Below are 21,702 nucleotides of genomic sequence, written 5' to 3' on the forward strand. Positions count from 1 at the left end.
AGTGTAAGAGTGTTCCCCTTTCTCCACATCCTCACCAACATTTGTTGTTCTCTGTCTTGTTGATTTTTGCCATTCTAACTGGTATAAGGTGGTATCTCATTGTGGTTTTGGTTTGTATTTCCCTGATGGCTAGTGATGTTGAACATTTTTTCATGTGTCTGTTAGCTATTTGTATGTGTTCTTTGGAGAAGAATCTGTTCATGAGTTCTGCCCATTTATTGACTGGACTATTTGATTCTTTGGGTGTTGAGTTTGAGCAGTTCTTTATAGATCTTGGACACCATCCCTTTACATGTAGTATCACTTGCAAATAACTTTCAAGTTTACAACTAGGAGTATGGGTATTGGCATTTTGCTTTTGAAATGTTTCAACAGTATAGGCTAAACATGTATTTTAGATAACAGTTACCAAAAGAAATCACCTATGAAAAAAGAGTGAATGAGACACATCACTTAATAAAACATGTTATTTGGTTTGCTCCCAACTATTAAGGAACTAATCAAAATGGTATAGTCTGCAGTCTGCTCTGTACCAGCACTTAGATGTGAAGCCTTTTCATGTGTTCATGGTCTAGCATGAATAGACCACATTAAAAACAACCAATAAAATGTTTCCACTAGATAGTGGTTTTATTGCTTTTAATTATCAGATGGACACACTAAATTACTTTCTTATTTTCCTAAACTTTTAGAGACGTGTTCAGTATAAACTGAACAATTGTTCCACCTCAACTTTCAATTCATTAAGGACTACTTCCATCCTTAACTAAAATTTGGTAATTGACATTGTGCCCATGTTCCTAGCATACATGTTATGATATGCAGTATTATTATCAGTATTATTTGGGAATTAAACTCTATAATAATGACTTCTTTTGACTGCACCCATTTGGCTTAGTTACATTTGAACTGCTATTTCTAAAACCTATAGCCTCAGAAATTTTACAAAAGCATATGACTGTTGGGTGCAAGGGAGCACTGAGAAAAATAAAATTGAGAACCTGAAGGAAGTTTACTTGATGCAAAGAGGAATGATGTCTTGGTATGAATTTACCAGGTTGTTTTAGTACTAGTACTGCTTAAAGCTCTTGATGCTTAAATGAGCTCTAATCCTGTTAAACTTTAACTTTTCGAACGCTGATACTAGCTTTAGCTGTCTTATTTAAAGATGCTAATATTAATACAGCCAATTATAAGACAAAATCACACAAAAACATTTTATATTGTCTGAACTTTGATTCAACTATAACTGAAACTGAAGGTATATGAAGACAGAGAAGAGAGAGTGACTTGTCAGCCTTGCTCAACCTCTAGTTTTTTGTTTGTTTGTTTGTTGTATTTGTTTTGTTTTCAGGCCTTTGAAAGGGATAACTGTACTAACACAAGGTGTGGTACCTCTAAATGACTCAGGTATAGCCCTTCCGAATCCCTCTTTTTCATATATATTTAAGCAAGGACAAATAGTCCCGTAAGTATTGCCGATAAGCAGGATGAACGGGAAATCCTAATTTTGGAAAAAAGGAGAATGTGAGGTAAATTGAACAGTTCTCATGAATTAGTGCTTTTCTGTAGCAACAACAAAATTAGTTTATAGTGACTATATGATCATTTTCATCCAGATGGTTTTGTCATCACTTGCAATTTTTAGAGATTTTAGAAAGTTTCCCTTGGGTTCTGTGAACTACTTCTACAATACTTGGTAACATGTGTCACCACATCACTTTTATTTATGACTGTGAATTTTCCCCATCACAACCAGTTCCTCTCCGTGAAAAAAGAAGAATATGTAAAGGTGATGGTAATAAAAATCACGAAGACATTTATTTTGTGTAACTCTGATGCGGGGAAGGGTAGCACATAAATTCATCTTGTCTGGAGCAGAAATATATTTTTGTCCAATTTTGAAGCAATAGATTTTTTTTTTGATGAAACTGGCAGGCATGTCTAAATATGTTCCAGGGAGCTGTCAGTAGTGATAGTAGGAGAGGAAAAAACTGTAAATTGATAATTACTTTCAAAGATTTGTAGACATTTATGTTCCTTTGGTAGTAGTTTAATGATTAAATACTTTAAAATGTAGAGGATATTGATAGTATATGTTCATTGAAAATCATTCTACATAAAAACAACAGCAACAAGGAAAACAGTCAACGTAGCCTGGGATGGATTCAAGATTTGAAAAATAAAGCATTAAAAAAAAATCTGAAACCATGACAACTTAGATGCCTAGAGCTTACTTATGAGCTGAGTATATAAAATTTTAGGAAACCGATGAACTTTTAAGGCCAGTGGATAAAAACCAGCTATCACTTTCCTTTCAATAAATATTTGTAGTACTTTTGAACATCATTCCTTAGAGCATTGGCTACATATGTAAGCATGATGCATTTAACAGAATTATTTCTGTCCTCTGAAATGCCAGAAAATGCTTGGGGAAAAATTTAAACCCAAGTATGAGAGGTGAAAAAAAAATCAGTGTCATAAAAAAATACTGAAGACAAGAGGTAAATAGAAACACTACAAAGGGATTTATAAACATTGAATTTTACCCAGAGACTGCAGTGGCACCAGGACAGCAGATGGCAAAGTGCTAAGAGCACAGGAAGACATCTGAAACCACTGGAAAGTATAATTCAAGAAGCTAGGGGAGGCAACAAGGGACTGTGTGGACGGTACCACGTGTGAGGCAATCATTCACACAGCCATAAAATAATCTTCACCTTTCCTGGCAGAGAAGGAAACTGCAGCAAACAAGCTCCAACTGGGAAAGGTGCACGGTACAATGTTACAGATGAACTCCTAAACGAGGTGGCAACTGTGCATTTAGTGTCCTTCATCAAACCTCTCAGTGGGCAAACAGGAAACAAGGGACTGGCCACGGACCAGGACAAATCCATCTACATAACATGTCCCCTCACCAGGTCGACGCAAAAGTGAGAAGAGCTACTGAACATCCTTGTTCCCTTGCGGAAATGTTAGATTGCAGCACGTTGGAGGCTGCCTACAAAGAAAGGCAGCCTGGGGGTGAGAGAAGAATAAATGGAGAGAGAAGGAGAGAGAGAATATTTCTGTTTTATGTGATGAGATAACCCAATCAGATCTGCTACTTGGATTTCACTGATTACCAAGGCCATTGAGTGCAAATTGAAAAAGTTTATAATGATTTGTAAAGATAACTTGATTATCATAGTGTGGGTAATCACATTTCTAGACACTGAATACACTGAATACATATCTAATAATGATCCAGTATGTATGAAGAATAAATACCTTGCATTATTATGAGTTTGATTAATATCTAAAGCCCCAGGCTTTAAAAAAGAAAAAAAAAAAAGAAAAGAAAGAAAGAAGAAAAAAGTATAGAATTGCTTGAAGGAGTTTTGAAAAGATCCAGACTTCTCATTTTTTTTTCAACTGATGAAACCAAAATTCTATTATGACATTTTCCCCGTGTCTCGGTTCCCCCAGAACATTGCATTTTTACTCTTACTTTGTGTGTGTGTGTGTCTGTGTCTGTGTGTGTCTGTGCCTGTGTCTGTGTGTGTCTGTGCCTGTGTCTGTGTGTCTGTATTGGGGGATGGTTTGGGGTTAGGACTGGGAGACATGAAGAGTATTGAAGTTTACCAGTTTTTTCTAGTAAAAGACCACCAGTGGTACCACTCGACAATACTCCTTGCAGCAGAGGAATGCCTCTTGAGGGTCTGTGAGACCCCTCATGAAGAAGGCATTATAAGGGACTTAGAGGATTGGGACTTTTGTTAGGTGATTTTTAGGGCAGGTTTAAGGAAGCTGGACTTTGTTCTAGAGGCAGGGCTAATTCTTTGATTGGGTATCTTAATAGATCTTATCTACAGTGAAGCCTACCCTAGGCTAATGCAGTAATTGAGAAAAAAGTAGCAGTCATATTAGCAGGATAGGGGGGGATTTTGGTCCTTTCTGTGGCTTAGACAATGATCATATTTGATTTGTGCTCAGACACAATTATGTACTGGTCTTGGTTTTATCTTAACCCATCAGGGTCACAGATGAGCATTGTCTAATATAAAATTATTTATGTTCATCAGAAGAATACCATGGCCTAGTCGTGAATGTCAGGCCAGCAACAAGGCTTAGCTAACATTGCCAGGCCAGCACCTAGTTACCAGGGGTGCTTTTCTTTTTCTCAGTGGTTTATGGTAAATCCAACTAATTACAAACAGGTGGCTGTATTTTCCAAATATTATTCAATATAATAATGATGCTCTACTGTCTATCATTGAACACAATCCAGTCCATTGCATTCTAGGTCTCATTTTCCTTTGCTCACCTGCAATGCCAAGGAACATGTTGCATATTCAATAAGTGTAATGTGTATTTAAAAATGAAATACAGAGGAAATTATATTTCCCCTCATAACCATCTTCTTTCAGTGTTTCTTATTTTGTTACATTTCTGAGTTAAAATCGTAAGAGATATATTCCACTTCTTGTCACCTTTTTCTTATATATTCAAATTGTTACCAAGTCGTGCAGATTCTAACCAAGAAAAACCTCTTGAACGTATCCTAAACTCTCCACTTTAACTCTTGCCTAGTTCGGCTTTGAACTACTTCCAGTATTCCCCTATCCCCAACCACTTCCTTTTATATAAGCAACTCTTCTCTTATTTGACTCCTTTTCAAAAGCATTTGGTACTCCTTCTTACCCTCTTCCGCTTAAAAGTTACCTTCCACTTATTGCCAAAGATTTTCTTTTGTTACTTCTTTTACCTCAATAGTTAGTGATTCTCATTCTTTTAACCCTTTATCGGTTTTTAAATATGAGAGTTCTGTAGGGTTCTAGTCTCAACCTGGGAATTGCCAGGTTGCTTCCTCCTCAACCTGTTCACTGTCCTCCGCCCTGCCCTTGCCTGCTGCGCTGACCTGAAGGCTGTCACCTGCATCATCCAGGCTCCCTGCAGGGGCCCCTCCCTCTGTTCAGTGCACGACCAATCAGGCACCTGTGTTTCCACAGCTCTAGTACCACCTGCTCACCTGTAACCCTTAGCCATTTAGGACTAGCAATTGGAAGAGCTTACCACTATTGTGATTCTCCTAGTGCCTCAACATTTCCTGCCTGTTACTGTAACATAAAACTGTCTTCAAAATTCTGGTTTATGGCATTGAGAGTATGAGATTGTCAGCACTCTGAGCAACACATAAATATCGGTTCTTTTCCCTCTGTCTTAGATTTGCATCTCATTACATATATCTTTAACATTCTTGATTTTTATTCATATCTTTACTGAATTTTTAACCAACATTTCTAACTACTACTTCCATATCTTCACTTATGTGCTCCATAGACATTTCAAAAGCAACGTTTTGTTTTTTATTTTTTTTAGGATGATATTTATTTGAGAGAGCGAGCGAGCCTGTGAGCATGAGTTGGGAAGAGGGGCAGAGGGAGAGGGAGAAGCAGGCTCCCCGCTGAGCAAGGAGCCTGATGTGGGGCTCGATCCCAGGACCCTGGGATCATGACCTGAGCCGAAGGCAGATGCTTAATGACTGAGCCACCCAGACATCCATTCATCTGGAGTATTGAAATATAATTAATTATTCATGTTGATGACAGACTGATCTTTCTGTATTCTGGTTATTTTTATAATCTTTGCCTATCTTAGTCACAATTATGTTCTGCAATCTAGCATAGTGTCTGTTACATAAGCACCAAATGAAAATATTGAGTAAGCGTAGTGAAAGTTTGACTGACCCACCAATTTTAAGTCACTCTGTAGTTTTCTTTTCCTTTGTGAATAAATCTCAAGCCCCTTATCCTGCTATACAAAGCTCTTCCTAATTAGCCTCTGCTTCCTGCTTAGCCTCAGCAAGCAACAGGTCTGTCCTCACTCATTACTATTCCTTTAGTTTCCTCATCCGTAAATGAGACCTGTAAAAAGACAAGAGTTTGTAACAGAGTTTGGGGTGGGAAGGAATATAAAAACTTTTGCACAAGTGTGATTGTCTCCTCTTAACATTTTAAACTCTTCTTGCCACAGTGGTATTTTAACATTAAATTGATCATTTCACATCTCTAAACATAAAAAAAAAAAAACGACTTCCCATTATAATCAAAATGAAGCTGAAAATTTTTTAAATGGCTTTTAAGGATTTAAGTTCTTTAGCAGCAACCCACATGCACACCTTCAAACCTCTCTTCGTGCAGTTTTCTCTTTGAGGTCAGCGTTTCCATCACACTGAACTTCTTTCATTTCTTGCTTTTTCATGCTTCCTATTACCTTAGTCCTTCTGCAGATTTTGCCTGAAAGGTTTTACAATGCCTCTTCCCCTTATTAACTTATTATTAGCCACCTGTCTCAGTCTGCCATAACTAAATATCACAGATTAGATGACTTAAACAACAAACATTTATTTCTCACAGTTCTGGAGACTGGGAAGTACAAGTTCAAGGTACCAGCAGATTCGATGTCAGATGAGAGCCCTCTTCCTGGTTTGCAGATTGCGATCTTATGTCCTCATAGGGTAGAGAGTAAGAGATCATTTCTCTCATGTCTCTATAAAGGCATTAATCCCATTCATGAGAATTTCCATCATTATCACCTAATTATTTCCCAAAGGTCTTACCTCCAAGTACTTCTATTTGGTACTTCTACTGGTACTTTAAACATGGCTTTTGGGAGGACACAGTCATAAGTCCCCCCTCTGTCTGGATTTTCACAAAATTACTACTAATTGTTTACAGGTATTAATATTGCACTGGACAGATTTAACAGACATCGAAGCTTCTTGTAATATTTAGTTGAGAGTACTTATCTGTTTGTAAAATTACATGTGTGTGACTATTTGATTAATGTAATTCTCACAGATTATAAATTTCACTAGGAAAGTTTGTATTTGTTCATTCACCAGTGCCTAGTAGAGTCCCCGGTATATATTATCAGTTAATTAATACCAGCTAAAAGAATGTCCATATTCCCATTGCTCTATAGAGTGGGTCCAGAAGATTAATCAGTTTCATAAAGGAATATATTAGCCAAAAAAATATCAAGGACTATGAGACTTGGTGTTCTCTACGTTTTCCTCAAAATCTAAAATCTTATGATTTTCTTATATTTAATGCATAATAAGGGTATTTGCTATCAAATAATGCTTCCGATATTGTTGTTTATGTTGGAGGAGAGGAGGAGCCATACAAAGAGGACTGAGTCTATGCAATCATCTTTAAATAAAAGCTTTAAATATGGCAGGTATAGTAATATATTATTGTTATATAAGGATGAAAATTTAGGATTTTTTATAATTTTTCTTTTGGTTTGCTTAAAACTTGATGTTTTCAACTCTAAATGGAAAAATTCAATATAAGCATACTGATACATAGTCATATTTGATCATAAGCTGGAAGAATACTAGAGACTTCCCTAAAGAAAAAAGAAATGTTGAAAATGTAATTATTTTAAATATCTGCCAACCACAACCATATTAGTAATAAAAGCACAATTTTGGGGGGTGCCTGGTGGCTTAGTCAGTTAAGTATCCAACTCTTGATTTCAGCTCAGATCATGATCTCAGGGTTGTGAGATCAAGCCTCCCATCTGGCTCTGCACTGGGTGTGGAGCCTGTTTAAGATTCTCTCTCCCTCACTCTCTCTCCCTCTCCCCCCCCCCAAACAAAACAAAACAAAACAATTTTTGTGTGATGTTTTTAAATATTAAAAATAGGCTAATGGTAACCATTACTGCCATCCGTAATTAGGTCAAAATACTAACTTGTTACTCAGTAAAAAAGACACTTGGTAGCTGGAAGAAACCATTCATGAATAGGTCTGATATATTTAAGGTTCACTTGCTGTATAATTGTGGGGGGTTTTTTGCCTTTCACTATTTGACATGAGGGTGAAAGAAAGAATAGCCTCAGCAAGAAACAACAGGATCTTCTACAAAGACAAGGAACCATAAATAATTTCTTCCTTTTTAACAACGTAAGTAATATGTCCCTGAAAGACACATTTTGGCAAACTAGTGTGAAAAATCTCTATTAGATTTTTATTTTTTACTTGTTTTATACTTTTAGCTGAAATGTGGACATTCTGATAGATATAAGCCCAAAATCACTTAAGATAATTTGGATAGAAATGTAAATCTCAAGACTAGGTAAAATCAGAGAAAAATAGGATAGTGACAAGAAATGTTTCAAAAGTAGTGAAATTATTTTTTAAATTATTTTTTAAGATTTTATTTGAGAGAGAGAGAGAGATCACAAGCAGGGGGAGTGGCAGAGGGAGAGAAGCAGACTCCCCGCTGAGTAGGGAGCCTGATGCAGGACTCAATCGCAGGACCCTGGGTTCATGACCTGAGCATAGGCAGATGCTTAACCAACTGAGCCACCCAGGTGTCCCTCAAAAGTAGTGAATTTAAAATCTAGTCCATTCTTTCTGCTATGTAGGGTTGAAGGTGCTAGTGTTAGCACTGATTTTTGTTCTTGGTTATAACCAGTTGCCCAGAAAATGGGGAAATGTAACACATTAGCCACAGACACTAACAAGGCTTAGTATGGGAGTTCCTAAGATTTTTGGTGGGCTGACACCACTGACAACCTTTATAATTATCTGGGAAAAAAGCATATAATATTATCTGCCTCTTATAAAGGTGAAAAACAGTCCAAATGTCATCTAAAACATTTGAATGAACTTTGATTGCTATCGCATTAATAATGGATGTATTAATTGTATCTATAATCTTATGATTGATGGACTAATTATAGTATTTAAATTTAGATTTTAATACTTTTAATAAAGTTATTTAATGGAAAGCAGCCAAACTAAATATAAAATTATTATTTCTTCTTTGGTTTATTTAAACATGTCTACCAATCCATGAGCAAAAACTAATGATGTAATGTATGGTGATTAACATAACCTAATAATAATAAAACAAAACATGTCCAGCTGCTCAAATCATGAGACTTTTACTAAGTATCTATTACTTGTAGGCATCATACCCTAATTGAAGATTTAAAAAGAAAATGAGAAAATAGAGTTCTGAGCATTGGTATTATGAGCCCAATGTGATAAATGATAGCAAATATCTATTTTCAATCCTCATTCAAAGCATTTCAGTTAAAATGTGAAGGAAGAAATATTAAAAGTTGCCTGCCAATCAAGTGGAATATGCTTCCTGGTTTTTAAATAAAATAATGTTTTGTCTTTAAAAAAGCAAAAACATAGCCTTGAATAAAAAGAAGCATTTTACTATAAGCTAGAGTTTTAATGACTATTATACTATTTTGTTACTGTAACCTAAGTACATTTGCAATGTAACAATATAATAATTTTATTCCCCATCTACAGTTTCCACTTAAAAACACAAACATAAAAAACAGAATTAAATTTAGGAGCAAAGTAATAACAATACTAATTTTTACTTTCAGAGGATTTTAGTTTGCAAAGTCATCTCATCAAGATTATTTTTCTTGGTGAAGTTAAAAAAACAAAACCTTTTGGCACAGTATGAACCAGACTGCACTAAAATCCCTTATTTGTCTCATATTCATACTTATTTTGAGTCCCTTTTCTCCTGTATATTTCCAGTTCTATCTTCTATTACACTTTTAACTATTTGGGGAAGTCTTTTTTTGTTTCTAATATCTAAATGTTTTACGTACAGATACTAACTTATTTTCATTCAGTTAGATAGCAGTAGTCTGTATACTTACATGCATAGTCATTTTCCCCTCCTTCCTGTTTTGTTCTGTGGGGCATACAGAGGCATCCAAAGCACAGCTAAGAACAGATAAGAGTGAAGGAAAAGATAGACTCATGTTCTCCTTCTATAAATACAGTAGTTAAATATAGTTTCAGTTTTCAAGTTGTTTTCTTAAGGGGATATATTCTTTTGTCTACTTAAGTATTACTCTCATGTAATGAAGAAGCATAACATTACTCTGATAGGTTTTGATTTTTCTTGAAAAAAAAATCAATTCTGTGTTTTGTTTGTTTTTGCCCTGCATTCTCTGCCTGGATGGTCATGTCAACGTGAATTACTTTTATATATTTGTGTGTGTGTGTGTGTGTGTGTGTGTGTGTGTGTGTGTATAAAGATTTTATTTATTAATTTGAGACAGAGAGAGAGAGAGCATGAGCAGGTGGAGAGACAGAAGCAGGCTCCCTGCTGAGCCAGGAGCCCGATGTGGGGCCTCGATCCCAGCACCCTGGGATCATGACCTGAGCGGAAGGCAGACACTTAACCATCTGAGCCACCCAGGTGCCCTTTAGATATATTTTTTATTACACAAACATAATGATATCTATAATACAAAACATATATGTAATTACCAATTTTAAAAGGATATCACTTAAGTAGCTCTTGATTTCTGATGTTCCAAATTCCTTTCTATCACTTTTTTTACTTGAAGAACTTCTTTGGCATTTTTTTTTTATTAAAAAGTCACATTCCCTTAATGTTCCTTCATTCATTTCTGAAAGATATTTTTGTTGAACAAAGAATTCTGGGTTGACAGTTCTTTTCTTTTGGTTTGCTACTTTCTTTTGGCCTCATCATTTCTGATGAGAAATTCACATTAATGTAAGTAATTCTCTCTATATTATGTGTCTGAAGGCAGTTTTATAGGATTTATATGTTTGGGGTTCATTACACTTCTGGGGTGATCATATTTATATCTCATTAAATTTGGACAGTTGTCACTATTTTCTCAAATATTTTCCTGCACCAATCACCTTTTCCTAACTTTCTGGTACTACAAAGACATGAATATTGACCTTTTGATATTTCCCTGGGGTCACTGAGGTTCTGTTCCTTTAAATTTTTTTTTCTGTTGTTCAGAATGAGAAGTTTCTGTTGATCAGTCTTCAAGTTTTCTCTATTATACTGAACCCTTCCTTCATTCCAGTTTATTTTTATCTGTTACTATATTTTCAGTTCTAGAATTGCTATTTGGTTGTCTTTTCTGACTTCTATTTCTTTGCTGAGGATATCTATCATTTCATTCTTTTCCAGATTGTGTCCTTACTTCTTAGACCATGGTAATTATAGCTGTTTTTATGAACTTTGATAATTCAAACATTTGGGTCATCTTGGTGTTGGTGTCTGTTGATTTATATTTTCCATTAAAGTTGTTTAGATTTTCCTTGTTCAGTGTATGTCAGGTAGTCTTAGATTGTATCATGGCCATTCTAATTACTAGAAGATGAGACTAGGGGACTCTAGAAAATGTTGATATAATTGTGTTTTGTTCAGAAGGCAATCCACCTGGTAGGGTTTACATTTGAAGTTCCAGCCTGGATTCTGTGGACACAAGAGCTACTCTAGGCAGTGGTATACACCATAATTCAGTTCTCAAAAATCTTTGAAATACTTATTCCAGCCATTTTCATGCACATGCAGCTTGGGGATGTACCACAATATAAAATGGTGATTAAATGGTTGCCTTTCTCCATCTCTGTCCCCTCTGATGTCTTCTCTCCACTCTCAGATTTCCAAGGGTGTCCTTTTCTGGTATTCTGGCCAAACCGTCAGGGCTTTAGCCGCTCCTGTCATGTTCTTCCTGCAATTTGTAATGATTTTAGCAAAGAAGCACACACAAAAAAGAATATCCATTGCTAGTACAAACTCTACCTAACACAAAATGAAGAGAATAAAAAAGAGCTCCTCCATGAGGTCTTGCCTTTGAGCGAATGCTAAGATACATTGTCTGATCAACCAATGGTGCTGTTAATTGTATATCTATAAAAAAAGGTCTTGTCCCATATTTTCTATGATACACAATTCAAAAGGAGGGAATAATAGAACTAATTGTGAAAAATAAAACCAAGAAAGCTTCTAAGATAAGAGGAAAAATAAGATTATCTTCATAAAGCTAGCATATATGAATATTTCTTTAAAAATATACAAAAACTCTAACCATAAAAGAAAAATGAAGATAGTACCTCATTAAAAATAAGACCTTCTGATTTTCAAAAAAAATACATAGAGTTAAAAGACAGGCCATATGGAAAGAACACATCTGTAATCCATGGGTATATGATAAAAAACAAGTATCCAAAATGTACAATAAATTCCTGGAAATGAAAATGAAACCAGTAAGACAACCAATTATTAAAAAGTGTTGGAAAGACTTTTCAAACACTTCACAGCTGTGTAAATCCAAATGACCAAATGGAAAGTTGCCCAATACCGTTGTCATCATGGAAATGCAAATTCATACCGTAAAGAGATAAAAACTGCATTCATACCAGAACAACTAAATTAAAACAACTGACAATTCAAGGATTAGTGAGAATGTAGAACAACTGGAACTTTCATTGTTGTTGGCGAGAGGCTAAATTTATTATAATTACTTGAAAATATTTTAGGCATTTTCTATTAAAGCTAAATGTATTTATCCAATGATCCAGCACTTCCATTCTTGTATATATATATGTAACAGAAATGAGAGCTTATGCCTACCAGAAACAGATATAAAAATGTTTGTAGCAGCTTTATTCATAATGGGGGAAGAACCTGGAAACAACACAAATGGTCATCTACTGCAGAACAACGTAGTAGATAGTTGTAGCCATAGTGGCTTTAATTTGTTCATGATGTTATGCGGTCCCGGAGTGCACAGACTCCAGGCTTGGCCATGAGAATTGCTTTGGCTGATATGGTAATGTGAGGATAGCGAACATGGCTTACACAGTGGCTCAGAAGTGCTTCAACACTGGGGCTTCCTTTCTCTTTTTGTTCTCTGCAATCCTTGTTTCATTATGTGGTAAAGCTTGAGGTAATTTGTCGGATGCTTAGTATGCGTGGCATGTGCCAGTTTTCAATTTTTTTAAACTCTCCGTCCAAATACACCTCTTTTTGCCTTGATGTGTAATCCTTGAACTGGATTCTAGCAACATTTCTTTAGCTGGCACAACCTTAGGCCTTGTCAGTGGAGGCACTGTATGGATCCTACAAGAGAAAAACGTAGGTCTTTCTAATTCTGGTGCTTTTTACTGTCATTGTAATTGTCGACCGTAGCTGGGTCACTAACAGGTAACTTCTGTGCCAGTGGTGCTGTACTGTTGGAGACACCCAGGGATGCAAATCTTGTAGTGAGTACCATCATCATTTTAACAGGCAACATCCTAGCGAGTCCCAACCCACCTCTTCCCCCCGCTACCCTGCACCTCAGTGAGTGGTGTCTTCTGTTGAGAGCCCCAAACTGCTATACTTCAAATGTTTCTGGCCCTCCAGTGTCCCATCATCATTCCAGCGCCAATGTGATCTTATTTTGAGGCAAAATCACTCTAGAATGATAATATGCCATTAGGGTGAAAGCAACTAAAAGAAAGAAAGAAAGAAACTCTTATGCAGTGCTGGAAATATTCTTTATCTTAATATGAATGTTCAGTCAATAAATATGAACATGTAAAAAACTCATCAAGCTCTCTGCACTTAAGATTATGTACTCTACTACATGTAAATTATGTTTCAGTGAACAGATAAACGTGTAAATGGACGGATAGGCAGATTGGCAGGCAGACAGACCATCATCTGCACAAACTGCCAATCTCTATAGTTCGTGTAATGATACCGAACGCAAAACTACATTTCATTTCTTTTAATCTGTTTCAGCGTCTCAGCCTTCCTTTGTCTCTCTTGACCTTGGTATTTTAGAAATACATAGGGTAGTTAATTTTAGTGTTTCTCAATTTGAGGTTGCCTGTTGCTTTCCCATAAATAAATTCAATTTATGCATTTTTGGCAGGAATACCACTTAGTGAAATATATTTTGGTGAGTTAAAGTAAATTTGGAGGAGATATCACCAGCATAGACTGAAGCAGTGTTAATAAAATATAAACTTACAGTTCACTCTAGAAGTAGTTTTACAAATTATAGTTTCCTTATATGTACTTGGAGTGATAAATTGTTTTAAGATGAACACTTCACCTTTTGTTGTGACTTTTTGGCAAGAACAGTCTCAATATATCAAATATATACTGTCACAGAGTCGCTTTTTGAACAATGGTGCAAACTCTTAAAGGGTTATAATAATTCCTTCTACTTAGAATCATGGTGATTTATAAGTTGTCATTATAAAAGGCAAACATATAAATGAAGGAAATTAATCTTGGAGAAAGCCAAGTATGTAGGGTCAGAAACTTCAACCTTAATAGTCAGTCAGTGTGAAAAATAAAGTCCCAGATTAATATGAGGCTAGGTAGTGCTCAGGTAAGATTATAGATATACTTTCTCATTATCATTTCTCACTCATAATATTTAAAATTTAATTTTTAATACTGTTGACTCAAAATATGAAGATAGAGGCATATTTAACAAAGCCTTTGGTACATCAAGGATGTTCACCAGGAATAAGGCGAAGTCTGGCCCTTTATTGCTGTATTTCAAAGTACCTCAAAACTAAGTTGCTTAAAACAGCTATTTTATTTTGTTCACAATTTTGAGTCTAATTTTTGAGAAGTGCTTGACTGTGGGGTTCATCTTTCATCCATATAGGATGGTTGGGGTTGGGATGGCTAGGGTCCACTTTTAAGATGACATCCTTCCTCACATGCCTGGTACCTAGGTTCTCATCGGCCTCTTTCTCCCTCCACCTGGTCGTGGCTTGGATTTCCCACGGCATGCTGGTTTTAGTATAGTTACACTTCTTACATAGGAACTGGCTTCCTGAAACAGAAAGTAGACACTGCTTTGCCAGTTAAAAGCTAAGCAATGAAAAGATGTCACCAGCCTCAAGGTCTGAGAGTAGGAAGGCAGGCAAGGTCACATGGGGAAAGATTGTGTATAATAGGAAATACTGTTGTGGCCATCTTTGGACACTGTTTCATACAAAGTATGAAACTGTGGACTTTGTGGACTGAGAGATTCATTACGGGAATTAGACCTTACACAATTTGGTGAGGAGGTAGTATTGTTAAGATCCAAATGTAGTTTAGCAATTAAATGAAGAGCATTAACCTTGCCTGGAGGAGGTGAGTTGGAACTTGCAAGAAAATCTGGAAGTTAAGTGTATCCAAATGCAGGAGGATGACTGCAAATAAATAAATTAAATTAAAATAAAGGCTGGTGTAGTAATTTTGGGAAGGTTATTGGTCTCCAGGTATTATACACCTCTGTGAGTTTATAGGGCACCATCTAATGATGAACATAGGGTCTCTTTTGGTCAGGGAAACTAGCAGTTAGGAAAGAGAACTGGACAGAAAATTGCCAAGGTGGAAACAAACTGGAATTTTATGACACACTGGCTTATATGTCTCACCCACTTACTTATTTACTTATTTATTTATATATAAAGATTTTATTTATTTGCCAGAGAGAGAGAGAGAGAGAGCACAAGCAGGTGGAGAACAGAGGGAGAGAGAGAAGTAGACTCCCTGCTGAACAGGGAGACTGATGTGGGACTTGATACCAGGGCCCCGAGATCATGACCTGAGCTAAAGGCAGATGCTTAACCAACTGAGCCACCCTGCATCCCTCACCAACTTTAATCAAAGATAATTATCAGAGTATAATGGGTGCTACTTCACTTCCAACTCCAAAAAAATCACACAAACTTTCACTTTTTGACCAATATTAACTCAGAAACGTACAATGAAGGTGATACTAAGCTAATGAGGGCGGTGGGGGAAGTGCTGCAAGCCCCAACGTCACAACACCTCCCTCATCACAAACACCGTGTATATGTGTATGTGTATATACAGTCTGTTCAGCTACAACATGCATTTCTGCAATATAGATTAGATGATAAAAATTTTATCATTAAGACAATGATAGCAATATAATGTAAATGTGATTTTGGTTTATTGCAGTTTTTCCTACACAAGACAAAACAGAATAGTAGAAAGAAAACTGCATCTTCTGGCCAGGAAAATACCTGTACCATAACTATTACTCTGAAAAAGGAGCTCTTTTAGCTATTATTTTAAAAAAGTAAATATAAGCACTTGCCTCCGGGGGCTGCATTACTTACTTGCTTCCAGGGGCTGCGAAGTGCACCCCCAGCTTTGTACAGCTGTCAGGTTTTGACATGTTGCACTGCCTCGTCTTTCTACCTCAACACCTTCACTGCCTGAGAGCTCCAAGCCCAACATTGCCTCACTATCAACCGACCCTGCTTTATTTAAAGTGCTTCCAAAACACTCTATTGGTTTTGCTGCCTTGAATTTTTGCATCTTTAATATATGCTGTGGGAGCATTCAGCCACTATGAATTGCCTGCCTAGATGATTCAAGATGTTCCTTCCCCTACCAACTATTGTTAACGTACTTTAGCAACACTGTGGCACATGTTTTGGTATCGGCTTCAATCTTATTTTTCCCATAAATTTCAATGCAACTTTATAGAATGGGATTTTTTTCCCCCCCAGGAGAACATGAATCATGTTAGATTTGAAATACATACATATGCATGTACATAAATAGACAAGTTGTGCATATGTGACAGTGCCATCTGGCTTTCCTCTTTCTTTGTGGGGTAACGACAGTTTAGAAAGACTGTTTAGAGAGTTTATATGGGGCACAATAGCTTACAGAAAAATCTTCACCTTACTTGATCTTTAAACTGTCCTGTGAATAAAGGTTTTTATTATCATCCAATTTAACAAAAAAAAATCAAGGTTTTGAGACATTACATTAGGAGTCAAACCCAAATATGTCAATTCCATGGGGAGAAGGTCAATGAGAAGAGCGATCTGAATAGGGGGTGTGGTGAACAGACCTTAGAACGTTTCTGATTACAGCAGCTCTTACTCAGTTATTGCCTATTTGCTTGGAGGTATTTCACAGAAAGCCATAAAAGTTTTCCCAAATGTGAAATATCTCAAATTTTAAGGATGTCAATATTTTTAATATTATTAGTGTAACAAAAGACATCTCTGTGACATCTGTCTTCTGGAAAGTGAGTTTGTACCTTTGCTACATATATTGATCAAAGTCCTACTGCCAGAAGTTTCATCAGCAGGAACTGCATATCAAACTCTAACTTCACATTCCACATCATTCAAACTAGACTATATGTTGCCTTTAGTATTGATTTTATATTAAAATCAAACAAAAATCTCGATAAAACGTTCTATAAATGCTCTATTTTATCTAGCATGGCCAGATCATTGAGTCCTCTGGCTAATATAAATATTATTAAATAAGCTTGATGCATAACATTATTTTAATAATAGAGAAAAACTATTCTATTCCTTGGTAGCATTATGCATTAAAGTTGTAACATCAAAATCTTATATTTAAATTACATATTAGAAGTCATTTTAAGTGTGTGTTATTCCTCATCGTGATTATCAATTATTGTACCAAAGCTCCATTTCAGACTCTGTTAGTAGGACTTTCCAGTTAATAATGTCCGTTATGTAATTTTACTATATGTGAGACTATCAAGGGCTATAATTACACTTCATCATTAAAATAATTTAAGTTGATGCAAGTAGTTATAGCATCCTCTGTAATTATATAAGAATTTGCATTGAGTTTCAAGCATAGAAATATGTTGTTTTCATTACTAATGATCATGTGGATCTGTCTAAACATTTAATGCTTTGCTATGTTTGCTCCATTTGGTACTTCCATTTGGTGCCAACTTATTCAAAGCATTTGGAGAAATAATGTGTTGATTTTCACTCATTTTACGGCTATAATAATAAGCATAATGAGATTAAAGAACATCAATTTTTATAATGAATTAAATATTCATTAAGATACTGGAAAGTAATTATAAGGTATATTTATTTATTTAAACACCCTCTGGTCTGTATATTTATTCAATTATTTATAGGTTGTAAATAATAAGCTATTTAGAATTAAGAATATTTCCACTGGTTACTGTGCTTTTTTTAAAAATTTAGTGGAATTCTCTCACTCGTAAAATTCAACTGCCCATAAGTTTACACTTCTAGAATATTTGCTCTCTGGAAAGAGGTAATGACCTCTCCAATACCAAACAGATTCCTTAAATTACGAATAAAATTAGTAGGGCCTGGTGGTAATCAAAAGCAATATATAACTCCAGTTGCATACCCAAACTGAGATGAATTATCACAATGGAGAACAGTGTAGAGCCTGCTACAACAGCAAGGCAGAAGTGTTATCAGCTAGAGTAAAAAGTTTAGTGGGAGATGTGAGGTTATTCTTTTATAGATAATGTTTCAATTCAAATAGATTATGATAGTGGTGAAATCATTAATGAAATGAGATCAACACATGTTTACCAAATGGTTTTCCAAAAAAAGATGTGTGTAACATATTTTGAAAAATTATTCGTTGATTAAACATAGCCGAAATAATATTGTTGCATAGTTTAAAGATTTAGCCTTTGAATATCAAGCATATTCAGTTATCTAGAATAGTGCATTTGATTTGCGATCAGAACAAATGAGATACTAAAGTGTTAATAATAATAAAAAGGTCAGGCCCTGTATACTGTAAAAAATAAAGCACAGGAGGGCATTATTGTTAAAGGAAAAAAATTCATTTGGTGTCCCACAAGTTTTAGAACCTAGATTAAAAGGACCAAATCTTTGAAAGACATAATCCAGGAAAACTCAGACAAGAAACACATAATATGACTACGCCTGTATCTAGTAAAGAGATTAAATCAATAATTACTAGCCTTCCAAGACAGAAAGAACCAGGCCCACATGGGTTCGCTGGTGAATTCTAGCAAATATTTATGGGAGAAATTACATCATTTTTTATAATCTCTTCCAGAAAATGGAGGGAATATTTTCTAACTCATTCTGTGAGACAAGCATTATCCTGATACCAAAACCAAAGACATTATAAAAAAGGCAACTGCAGACCTGTATCTCATGATCATGGGTGCCAAATTCTTAACAAAATATTAGTAAATAAAAAACAGCAATGTATAAAAAGTCACAGTAAAGTAAGACTTACTCCAGAAATGTAAGACTACTCAACATTGGAAAATTAATTAATGTAATGCATCACATGAACAGGCCAAATTTTTAGAAAATCCTAGGATCATATCAGTAAATATAGGGGAAAAAATTGACAAAGTTCAACACTCATGACACAAAATTCTCAACAAACTGGGAACAGAGTGAAACTTTTTCAACTTGAAAAAGAGCATCTACAAAAACACCATAGCCAACCTCATACTTAATGGCAATTAATTAGATGCTTTCCTGCTAAGATAAAAATCAAGGATGTCTGCTCTCACCAGTAATACAATTCAACATTTTACTAAAGTTCTAGCTAATGTAATAAGATGAGATAAAGTTGTCTTTGCAGATGACATGATTGTCTACATAGAAAATTACAAAGACTTAACAAGAAAATATACTCCCTGGAACTAACGAGTTATTATAGCAAGGTAGAAAAATAAAGGGTTAATATACAAAAGTCAGTTGCTTTCTTAGATACCATCAATGAACACTTAGAATTTCAAATTAAGAACACTTTAATTAGCACCAAAAGATGTTTAGGTATAACGATCTATATGAGGAAAACTATAAAACTCTGATGAGAGAAATCCAAGAAGATCCAATAAGTGGAGAGATATTCCATGTACACGAACAGAAAGACTCAATATTGTTAAAATGTTGGTTCTTTCCAATTTACACAGTCATTGCAAGCTCAATGAAAATACCATCAAGTTATATTATGGATATAGACAAACTGATTCTAATGTTTATATGGAAGAACAAAAGACCTAGAATAGCCACCACAATATTGCAGGAGAGAAAGATAGAGGACTAACACTACCCCACTTCCAAGCTTATAAAGCTACAGTAAACAAGACAATGTGATATCGGCAAGAGCACAGATAAATCCTTTGATGGAAGAGAATAGAGAAGCCAAAAATAAACCCACACAAATATAGTTAACTGATCTTTGACAAATTAAATGGAGAAAGGATAGCCTCTTCAACAAATAGTTCTGGAACAACTAGGAATACACATGCATGAAAATGAATCTAGACACTGACTTTATACCATTCACAAAAATCAAGTCAAAATCACAGACCTAAATGTAAACTACAAAACTACAAAACTCTTAGAGATAACACAAAACAGGTGACTTTGTGTTTGATGAATGATTTTTTAGATACAGCATCAAAAGCATGATTTATAAAAGAAAAAATATTAAATTGGACTTTATTAAAATTACAAGCTTCTCTGTAAAAACTAATGGCAATAGAATGAAGAGCAAGTGACAGACTAGGAGAAAATGTTTTCAAAACATATATCTCATAAAGGACTAGTGTCCAAAATACACAAAGAAACCTTAAAAGTCAGCAATAAGAGTGCAAACAAGCCAATTAAGGAGTAGACAATAGATCTGACCAGACACCTAAGCAAAGAAGATATATAGATTGCAAATAAGCATACGAGAAGATGCTCAACAAGATACGTTGGGAAGCAATTGTAAATTTAAACAACAGTGAAATACCTATACACCTATTAGAATGGCTAAAATCCAAAATACCAACACCAAATGCTGGTAAGACTGTGAGGCAGCAGAATCTCTCATTAATTGCTGATAGGAATGCAAAATGGAGAAACCACTTATAAAGACAATTTTGCAGGTTTTTTTTTTATACAACTAAACATACTCCTACTATGCAATCCAACAATTTTGCTCGTTGATATTTACTCAAATTAAAAACTTAGGTCCGCACAAAAACTTGCATACAACTATTCATCTTTATTCTTAATTGCCAAAACTTGGAAACAACCGATGGATGGATAAATGAACTGTGACACACAATGAGATATTATTCAGCAATAAAAAAATGGGCTATCAAGCCATGAAAAGACATGGGGGTACTTAAATACATAGTGTTCAGTGAAGCAGCTAGACTGAAGAGGCTCATAACGTGTGATTCTAGCTATATAGAACTCTGCAAAAGGCAAAAATGTGGGGATAGTAAAACTCTCAGTGGCTGTAAGGGGCATGAGGGGAGAGAAGGAGAAATGAATAGGTTTAGCCCAGGGTGTATTTTGGGCAATGAAACTATTCTGTATGGATACTGTAATGGAGGAATCACGTTATTCTACATTTGTCAAAACTTAGAATGTACAACACAAAAAGGGAATACTAATATAAACTGTGGACTTTAGTTAATAATAAAGTGTCAGTATTGTCTCATCATTTACAACAAATGTACTACACTAATGCAAGATGTTACAATCGGGATTTGTTTATGTTGAAGGGGGAGGGTAAATTCATTTGGATGTTATTTTGTGAAATGAAATGTATTACTGAATATACTAGCAGTTTAAAAAAGTTAAATGTGAATCCATATTAAGCAAACACACACATATTTTGCTTTTATTGCAACATGTTCTTGTTTAAAATCTATTGAAGTACTATTTGGAGTTTCTTTTCTATGTTATAAAAATACATTAACACATTTATAAATAATTTTAGGTGAATCCCAGAAGAGTTACTCAATTTTTCTATTTAGGTTTGATTCATTACCTTCTTTATAATACTTCTTAATTAAATCACTAGAAATGCTCTTGAGAGTATTTTTTCCCTTCTTTCATGATGACAGTATAATTGATAAACATTTTATAATTAATTTACAACACAAAGAATATGTAAAGAACAGTAGCATGATTATATTGTTATTACAGATTCTAAACAGATACCTAGAATATAACCTTACATTTGGCATATAATATTTCTAAAAATATTTCATCCCCTGGGAATGTTATAACCATTCTTTCAAAGACTTTGAGGGGAGGGGCA

General features: G+C 35.2%; 1 long non-coding RNA gene across 3 annotated transcripts in view; it reads right to left on the reverse strand.

Annotated features, from left to right (window-relative positions):
- LOC141374676 (uncharacterized) overlaps nt 1–9,754 on the reverse strand; it is a 102,641-nt gene extending 92,887 nt beyond the window's left edge. For all 3 annotated transcript variants that reach the window (XR_012381758.1, XR_012381761.1, XR_012381760.1), the window contains exon 1: nt 9,689–9,754. This is a non-coding gene — a long non-coding RNA (uncharacterized lncRNA). The remainder of the gene's footprint in view (nt 1–9,688) is intronic.
- Between the last annotated feature and the right edge of the window lie 11,948 nt (nt 9,755–21,702).

This window comes from Callorhinus ursinus, unplaced genomic scaffold (genome assembly GCF_003265705.2).
Source record: "Callorhinus ursinus isolate GAN/ISIS: 27379988/994484 unplaced genomic scaffold, GSC_fseal_2.0 scaffold2, whole genome shotgun sequence".
NCBI lineage: Eukaryota > Metazoa > Chordata > Mammalia > Carnivora > Otariidae > Callorhinus > Callorhinus ursinus.